Consider the following 9,965-nt stretch of genomic DNA (forward strand, 5'->3'; position numbering starts at 1 on the left):
GGCTGTCAGTGTTCTTGAATAGAAAGCAACAGGGGCTTCACGACCATTCTCCAGTCGGTGGCTGAGTACAGCCCCGATGCCATACGGTGATGCATCACACGTTATTACGAGAGGCGTGCTCTCGTCGAAGTGGTGCAACACATTTTCTGATGATAACAATTCATTTGTATTTTTGAATGCTTGGTCATGATGAACTGTCCACCTCCACTTGGCATCTTTGTCTAGAAGACGATGAAGTGGTTCTGCCACTGTTGCCTTATTTTCCAAGATCTGGTAGAAGTTTAGGAGGCCTAGGAAGGCCTGCAGTTCTTGTTTGTTAGTTGGGACTAGTGCATCATGGATTGCCTTCACTTTTTCAATTGATGGGTGCACCCCATTTTTGTCAATTACAAATCCAAGAAATTCCACTTGAGGTACACCAAAACGGCAGTTCTGACGCTTTACGCGGAGGCCAGCATCTGAATGGAACTCAACACGTCATGGGGGCATGCAGCCAGTTCTTCGCCCGTTCTGGCTGCCACAAGCACATCATCAAAATATGGCACCACTCCAGGAGTTCCCTTCAGAAGGTCGTCCGTGAAGTTCTGAAATATTCCAGGCGCGACAGTCGCACCAAACTGCAATCTCTTCACCCTGAAGGCTCCCCGGTGAGTTTTAATAGTTTGTGCATCAGCTGAAGCCTCGTAAACTGCTAGCTGCTGGTAAGCCTGCGCAAAGTCCAGCTTTGCAAATACACATCCTGCAGAAAGCAGTGCCAAAATATGTTGCAGTACAGGAATGGGGTATGGATGGTGCGACAATGCTTGGTTGATCGTGCATTTGTAATCTCCGCATACGCTTACTTCTCCATTTGTCTTTATGGGTGTCCCGATTGGAGTTTCCCACTTTGGTTCGGTTATGGGCTCCAAGACGCCTTGCTCTATGAGGCGATCCAGCTCTGCATCAATCTTTGGCTTGAGAGCAAATGGGACTCGTCTAGGTCTCATTCGGATTGCTGTGACTGAAGGATCCAAGTGCAAAGAGACCAATGGACCATTGAACTTGCCCAATTCTTCCTTGAATACATGATCAAATTTTGCTAGGACTCCTTCCACAGTTAGCCTGTCCACGTTGTGAACACCTACTAGTTGAATTCCTAAGGGTTGAAACCAAGCCATTCCCAGCAGGCTTATCCGATGACCTTAATTGTGCCACCAGAAGCTTGAGGAATCCCTTGAAATTGCCATACTACACATGAACTTGGCAGGCACCTTGCACTTTCACCGCATTGCCTTGGAAGTCGGACAGATTTTTTTTTTCGAATAGCACCAAAAGCTTGCTGTTCCCTCCACAAAGCTCCCGATATGTATGCGCAGAAATGATCGAGAACTCTGATCCGGAGTCCACCTCCATTGTACACTCCTTGCCTTCGATGAGCATTGTCGTGCGCCTCTTGAGTGTTGCAGCAGCCTGCGCAGGTGGGAAGTGGTTAATGTGATACTCTTGTTGACATGCCTCTGTATCCACGGCGTTCGTAGATGACGTTGTAGTTGCACTGGCATCGCGCCGCTGCTTCATGAGGCACACCCGTTCAATGTGGCCGATCTTCCTGCAAAAACGGCACTGGGCATCGCGGAAACGGCAGCTTTCTCGATTATGCGCACCGCCGCACCCGTAGCAAGTGTTCATTTTCCGCCCTGTTTGAGCCTTCGTCGCCTCTGCGGAACGATGACTGTACTCATCTTGGCTGCGACGGAGAGCATTGACGTCTGTCGCGTTCGGCGCTGCGTCGCTGGCTGACTCGGCCCCTCTCACCTCGCGAGTGCTAAGGTCTGCTGCCTTGGCCGCCAATGCTTCTTCCAAGGCGATCTTGAAGGTGAGCTTAATTCTTCATGGCGAAAAGACGATTCTGCACCCTGTCGCTCTGTAGGCCGCACGCAAGCCGGTCTCGGAGCATCTCCTCCAGGTTCGCGAGGTTGAAGTTTTGTGCCAACCGACGGTGTTCAGCCATGAAGACGCTCACCGACTCTCTCGGACCCTGGCTCCTTTTGTAGAAAGCATTCCGGCACAAAATCTCTGACGGCTGAGGTGCGAAGTGATCCTTGAGGACGGCCAGGATTTGAGTCGGCGTTTTGGTATCGGGAGCAGATGGCGAAAGAAGCGACCGTGCCAAGTCGAACGTTGCCGCACCACAAACGCTGAAGAAGACGGCGCGCTTACGGCCGGCGACATGTGTCGAAAAAGGGAGTCACCAGCGGCAAACGGGGGTTGGTCGATCTTGGTTGCGTGGTGCCCTCTGGCTGGCAGTGCGGCCACCAGCGCCCGTGCAGCTGCTATTTTTACCCACAGATGGCGACAATCGCTCGTCACTACACAACAGCCTCTTTGGGCAATAGGCAGGGAGGTTCGGGAACTGAGTTGGGAACTGCTCCCGGAAGCAGCACAGGCCTGGTTCTGTCAATGCGGACGAGCTCACCATTCACAGTGGGCTCAAAGTATCTAGAAATGAACCTGTCGTTGAAGTGGAGTTCGCACACTGCACAATTTTCTTCCAGTTTCTTCTCGGCGCGAGGAACAGCGCGTTGCCACTGTGCGTGCAAGGCTGGGTCCTTCGGTAACCAAACAAGGACAGTTTAGTCTTATTAGTCTTATAGCCTGTCGTACACCCAGGCACGAAACAGTGACTCTGCCTCTGCGGCATTGCTACACAGGACGGGGGGCGAACCTTGTGCGCAGATCCATAAAATTAACCGCACGCATATGTCACTCAACAAAGAGAAACAGCGCGCTTTTCGGCACGGTGGAGCTTGAGCGACGTGATGATGATGATGATTTGAGGCTGACCTCTTTGTATCGGACGGGCAAGATTAATTTGCCCTAGCCAGAGAACAAAAATAAAACACCTAAAAAGTAAATAAACTAAAACACTCCACAGGCGTACACACCCCGTATCAGTTCGTATAGCTATCTGCGCACCTTCACTTTTTGTCCACGTAAATCACTACCGCTGCTTCGCGCGCCACCACTGCACCAGCCTTGTTTTGGTGGTGCGTACTGCCGCATAGTTCACTGCACCATCTGCTCCATCGCCTGCGGGTGGCACAGTGTAACTTGTGTATACAAACCCCACTGCCTCGGGCAGTGTGGTGCCCTCTCGCTGGCGCGGGCACAGACGCCTACAGCGTAGCACTAGGTGGGGGATAGTTTCTTCTTCCTGCTCGCACACCCGGCACATCGGCCTCGTGTCGTCGGTATTCTTGTCAAATCGGCGACGGTACACAAGCGTTCGTAGTGCCCCAGCCCGCGGTTCGAACAGAAGGCCACTACCACCATTGTTGTCATAGGCGTACGCAAGGTTCCCCTTCAGGGGGGCCGAAGGTTCGTCGCAGCGACCCCCCCCCTTCCAATTACGCCAAGGTATGGCGCTGACATTGCGCCTCCCCCCGAGTCGCAGCGCCCCCCTCCCTATTATATTAGTGTGTGGGGCTGACTTTGCGCCCTCCCCTCTTAGGTGAATAGGGGGGGGGGTGGTCGCTACCCCTGCCCTCTCCTCTCTTCCACGGAATCTGCCCACCTTCTGGCAGCGACACCGCCGCAGATGTGTCTGTGCCTGCGAACACCAGCACCGCTGATTTCTTGGCATTGAAACTGAGTAGGAGTTTGCTCAGTTGATTTGCCGATAATGAAACATGTGCTACAGGTCACCCAGACTGTCAACCATCAGGACAATATCATCTGCTTATACCAGGCCCGAAAGCCTCCAGGGCGCTGGTGTTCCGCCATATGAGTGAGCAAGAGAGAGTTCGCATCCATCCGCCAGCAGCATCCTCTCGAGGCTGGCTGTGTACAGGATATACAGCAGCGGGAACAATGGACATCCCTCTTTGAGACCCCGCTTCACCGTCACTGGTTCGGCTTGGGCTTCGGAAAAACACGCCACCACCGTATTGTCCGTGTATAGCCGGCGCAGCACGCTGACCCATGTCTTCGGCATGCCACTTTGCTTCATGCAGTGAAACCAAGGGCTATGCGGTACTCTATCACAGGCCTTCGCGACGTCGAGAAAACGAGTGTATAGTCCTCTGTTCTCCTTTCGTGCTATCTCGATAGCCTGGACGTGGTCCACATCATCGTGCTATCTCGATAGACTTTCGTGCTATTTCGATAGACTTTTAGGACGTGGTCCACATCGTCGTCCCACTTCTATCTCGACCATTCGTCGTGAGGCAGGCACGACACTACACGGCACTGTCGAAGACAGTCTGGTTCTCGAGCGAGAGAAGCGTGAGAAATTCCACCTGCGCGGGCAGGGCACTGACAGGTCGTCGTATGTCGGTACAGCTCGGTCGAAGACGGGCCTGTTCCCACGGGACCGCAGCGCAATGGCGTTGGTGTGGGAGGCAAGGGTTCGCCGAAACTCTGGCTACAGACTTGACCAATCTTCCCGTGGGAAGAACGGTTGCACGAAGGCAGGAACTGTAGCACAACATCAGGCGCGTAGTTGCGGTAATTATTACACCGCCCGAAAACGCTCCGCAGTTCACATTTGTTCTGTGGCCGAGAAATATTTTAAACCGCCAAAACCCTTTCTGAATCGGGTGCAAGTTTACCTGACCCTATATGTAGCCAAGTTACTTGACTACCTGCTGTGCCAACTTGCATTATTCAGCATTAGCAGTTTGTCCCACGTGAGCTAGCTCTCTAGCAAATGCCTTAATGACCCTTGTGCTCCTCCCATGTATTTGAGTACACTGCTACATCATCAATGTACGAGCAAGCATATTTCCTATGCGGCTCCAGAACCTGATTCATGATGCGCTGAAAAGTGGCAGCTGAGTTTCGCAGAGCATAGGGCGTCACCTGCCACGTATATTGCCCCTCGTGAGTGACAAAAGCCATGTACCACATTGCCCCGTCATCTAGAGGTACCTGTCAATACCCGCGTAGCATATTGATTACCACGATGTAATTGGCTGTCGCTATCTCGTAGAGCAGCTCATATTCTCGACCCATAGGAAACGTATCGAGCTCAGTTATTTCGGTCAGCTGTCTGTATTCAACGCAAAGGTGTATGCCCCCATCCTTTTTCGCTGCGCATACCACAGGGTGCGAGAAGTTACTCTCTGTGGGATATATGAGCCCCAAATGCAAGACCTCCTGGACCTGACGTTTAACCTCTCCTCTTAGGGCAAGAGGCGCACGGTAGTTGTTAGCTAGTTTGGGTCCACTCCCTGCTCTTTAGGCGGATGTTGTGTACTTCTGCATTACATGTGCCCGGTGTGTCCTGAAACACTTGCAAATAGCTACTTACTAGCTAGCTGAACTCTTGTTTCTGCACGTCTGTTAAATTGTCTATTGCAGCGTAAAAGTTGTTGCTTCTCTGCGTGCCCCCCGGCAACGCTAGCACATTTCCAAACTACTCATCGGTTCCAAATATAACTCCCACGGAGTTTACTGTAGTTAGGTACTCACACACATTGTTAGCATGAACATTTCGTCGGCTGCTGCCATTTAGCTCGATTAGATAATCGTACGACCTCTAGCAGCAAACCACAGTTGTAGGTCATGTCCATTCTGAAGCTAGTTTTCCTGTGTTTCTAGGCTCCTGCATAAGAACTTGGTGCCCCTCTTGGAACTCCTTATGTTTAGCTTTTAAACTGTAATGGGCTGCAGATTTCGCTTGATTTGTAGCCGATAGCTCTCCTGCTTCCTGATTAAACGCCCGGAGCTTCGCCTTTAGTTTGTCCAAGTATTCAACTGTAGAATTGTAAAAGCCCTCTGTCGCTACCCACTCCCCTGACAAGATTTCTTGCAGTATTGTTAGGGGTCCCACAGGCGTCCTCCCAAACATCATCTCAAATGGAGCGATTCCTATGGTTTGTAAGGAGTCGGGTTCGGCGGGTCTCGTTACGGTAGCTGGCTCCCGCCGTCCGTCCCCATAGCCGATGATTCCCAGTGAGGAGGCGCGTTCTTTCAAGAAGGAACGTGTTTATTTACATGATGAAGTCAGGAGGTGAAAAGAAGAGAGCTGAGCAGAGAAATAACGTCAAAAGTCTTCGGCTTTTATAGCCCCGAGACCGTCACTGCAGAAGCACAGGCAAACCGGTGTCAGCGTCTCCCGCCAATCCGGTGACCTGTCGTCTTGGCGTCCGGCCTCCCGAAAGGAGGCAAATAGTCACACAATACACTCGCCACGCCCCGAAGACTCGTAGGTGAGAAGGTCGGCGAGGAGTTTCAGTCCAAAGGGGAAAGGGCCGATGACCTCCGCTTCCACTGCCAGTAATACTTGGAAGAAGCGTTGAATGATGGCTGCCACGGGTGAAGGCCCCACCTGGGTTGATGGGAACGTCTTCAACGGCGCACTCCCACGCTGACCAAAACGCACGATAAAGCGGGTGTGTCGAATTTCGGAAAACACGCAGACCGCTCCCTCCGGCGCAGGTTAATTTTCCCTGCTGCGGTAGGGTAGAAGGCAGATGTGGCTGGGTGAGAAACTCTCCCGCGGTGCTATCTCACGCAGAGAACAACAAGCCAAAAAGGGGTCTCCGAATTCCGACGTCCTTTTTCTGGGAAATCCGTCCACAGCGACATGTCCGCCAGCCCGGCAAAAGCTCCTACAGGAAGAATCGGCATTCCTGCCTCCGTCTAAGCGCCGATACGGGGGGGAAGGCAGCATTCTGGCCGACAGCTGTACGCTCAATGGCGTCTGCCTCGATGAATTTTCAGGCCAAACGTAACAGGTTGCGTTGGGAACTTCACGATAGGCCCACAGCAGAAATGGCACGTGTCTGTCCCAGTTCCGACCATGCTTGCGCACTACATCGAAAAGCATGCTCTAAAAGTGCCACTGAACCGTTCCACAAGGCCATTGCTCTGCGGTTGGTCAGGAGTCGAGAATGGGGGGGGGGGGGGGTTGGCACCCATCCTAGCTAGGAACTCCTGTGTCAGCTGGCCTGTGAAGTTAGTGCCGCAGTCGGAGCAAATAATTTCAGGTATGCCCATGCACTGGAGACACTGGAAGTTGTAAAGGAGTACGTCTACTTAGGACAGGTAGTAACCGCGGAGCCAAACCATGAGAGTGAAATAACTAGAAGAATAAGGATGGGTTGGGGCTCATTCGGCAAGCATTATCAAATCATGAATGGTAGTCTACCACTATCCCTCAAGAGGAAGGTATATAACAGCTGCATCTTACCGGTACTTACCTACGGAGCAGAAACCTGGAGACTTACAAAGAGGGTTCAACTTAAATTGAGGACGACGCAGCGAGCGATGGAAAGGAAAATGATAGGTGTAACTTTAAGAGACAGGAAGAGAGCAGAGTGGGTCAGGGAGCAAACGGGGGTTAATGACATCATAGTTGAAATCAAGAAGAAGAAATGGATATGGGCCGGGCACGTAGCACGTCGGCAGGATAACCGGTGGTCATTAAGGGTAACTGACTGGATTCCAAGAGATGGCAAACGCGTGAGGGGGAGACAGAAAATCAGGTGGGTAGATGAGATTAAGAAGTTTGCAGGTATTACGTGGCAGCAGAAAGCACAGGACCGGGCTGATTGGCGGAACATGGGAGAGGCCTTTGCCCTGCAGTGGGCGTAGACAGGCTGATGATGATGATGATGATGATGATGCCCATGCGTGAAAATATCCCAAACAGAGCTTCGCAAGTTGCCTTAGCAGTTAATGAGCGTAGGCACACGACCTCGGGCCACCTGGTACAGAGGTTCACCACACACAATGCGTACTTATGCCCCCTCGCAGAAGGCGGGTCAGTGGGTTCTATAGAGTCATTATTGATTATCTGAAATGGGGCGCTTGACTTCGTGATTGGAACTGTTGGTACCCTGTCATGCGTTCTCACACGTGCTTGGCACTGGTGGCAGCTTTGGCAGTACCGCGTCACATCACCTGGCACTGTGGGCCAGAAGAAAGCAGTCTTAATCCGCTGCAGTGTCTTCTTTTTGCCGCCCAGCCCGAATCATGAGCTAAACGCAGTACATCTGCCTGTTTTGGCTCAGACAGCACTAGTTGATTTCATGGCCTACCGACCACGTTATCTTTATGGTTCAGGAAGCCATCAGTTACACTAATTCCATGGGTGCGCTGCCCTGCTTGTTCCCACGCTTTTTTAAGGCTGGGATCAGCCACCTGGTTTCGTCTGAAACGCTCACATTCACCGACATCTGCATCTCACTCCGGTGGATCTGTTTGCTGTCCTCATCGCCGATGCATACAGCCCCTCAATTTGCGCGGTAACTTTTATCGGTTCATAACACTCCTTAGCGTTCAGCAGCACGTCCTCCATGATATGCGCTTATGAACAACGCCACTTTTTTTCCAATAACGGCTTGTAGACGTCTGGGCTATGAGCTCCTCTGCCCCACTTGCAAGTTTGTCCGTGACGGCGCACAGTATTTCCAGATCACTTTCCTCGTGGCCTTTTATCTGGGTTTCCCAAGCAGTCTGAGTGGAACATAGGCTAACTCGTCTACTGCGTACTCACCAAATGCCCCCGTCAATTTTAGGTTCTTTCCTATTCGTTGGTGTCCTGGAAGTACAGAGTTCCTGATGGCACTCATCTCTGCCCCAGAATCAATGCTGCCTTCAAACTGTGACCGGCCGCACGCAAGGTCAATAGTCTCTATAGAGTGAAATATAGGTGCTCTCACAACGTTTTCCTGAGCAAGCATCTCCACACCGACTACACTATCATTATCTAGATTTTCCTTCTGCACCAAATTTGCTCTAGTTACCCGCATCGTCGGGCAGTTTCGCGCAAAATGCTCCGTGGAATTGCAGAGAAAGCAACCTCTGTTCTTTTTTTCGGTTGCCTTGTTTTCCCCTACTGAAGCCCTGCGCGCCTCAGGGAGTGATTTTCGCTTTCCATCTCCCGTTATCTTGCCTAAGTTAGCCAACCTTCTCTTTCCCTCGAAGCTTTCTGCCGATTCGGTGATCTCTAATGGAAGCACTATTTTGCTCGGCGTTTCGTTTTGAGTGACGAATGAACGGGTTTCTGCGCCCAGAATGTCGTGAAGCCTGTCTGTTACTATCAAATTTCTGAATTGCTTGACACTGCAAACTTTGTAGCAATTAAGGCAATAAATCAGGTAATTTTCAATTCTCATTGCAAATTGTGACCATGTCTCGTCTCTGCATTTTTTTGATTGAGTAAGAAGGCAGCGATACTAAGCGGAAGGCGATCGGCGGCCTTTGAGCATGGTTTTTTGAAGGATATGATAATCCTTCCTTGCATCTACATTGAGTCTAACGAGCAAGGCCTTGGCTCTCTCATTTAGTCGAGGCAACATGAGCTCCGCTCTCCACTCGCATGGCACATCGTAGCGATCAAATGTGGCCTCAAGATCGTCAAACGACAATGGAACGAGTGATTCATAAGTAAGCATGAGCACCAACACGTCTTTCAAAAGGCTCGTGTACCTCAACCTCCTGTCCTCACTCCGTGCTGCCTGCGTAATCTGGGCATTTGTGGTGGCCCTGGCACTGCTGTATCTAAGCCGTTCCATGTCTAATTCCATTTCCGTAATACGGAGCTGCATTTGTAACACTGCCACTTGGTCAGAGCCTGACCCTCCCGAAGGCTCTCCTGTGACCCGTCATCTCGGCGTTCATTTCCACATCTGTCACTCCCCCGCTCTGGTCGGGTTCCATTCCGCTAACCCTGCCACGCAAGCTATACCCACTGGTCATAACAAGGTGCAAGCCAGTAATGGAATGAGACACCCACCTGGGCACCTCGAGCTTCCAGCAGTTGCGGCTACGGCCTCTTAAGTTCATGTCCCAGAAGAGTTCGTCACGATGGAGTCAGCCCATGTCTGCTCTTACACCAAGATGGACGTTTTCTCCAGTCTTCTCAGCAGGACATCCCGCCTACTCCACTAGTGATGTTCGGGTGCCCCTTTCTCCGGTTCGAACCGAGAAAGCCGGCTTTCGTATGTCGCCGATGAGAGCAGACTTATGCTGCGTAA

At 51.6% G+C, this 9,965-nt stretch overlaps 1 pseudogene; it reads right to left on the reverse strand.

Annotated features, from left to right (window-relative positions):
- Positions 1-242: 242 nt before the first annotated feature.
- On the reverse strand, positions 243-9,648 carry LOC125760258 (uncharacterized protein K02A2.6-like; annotated as a pseudogene).
- Between the last annotated feature and the right edge of the window lie 317 nt (positions 9,649-9,965).

The sequence above is a fragment of the Rhipicephalus sanguineus genome, chromosome 10, assembly GCF_013339695.2.
Source record: "Rhipicephalus sanguineus isolate Rsan-2018 chromosome 10, BIME_Rsan_1.4, whole genome shotgun sequence".
Classification (NCBI taxonomy): domain Eukaryota; kingdom Metazoa; phylum Arthropoda; class Arachnida; order Ixodida; family Ixodidae; genus Rhipicephalus; species Rhipicephalus sanguineus.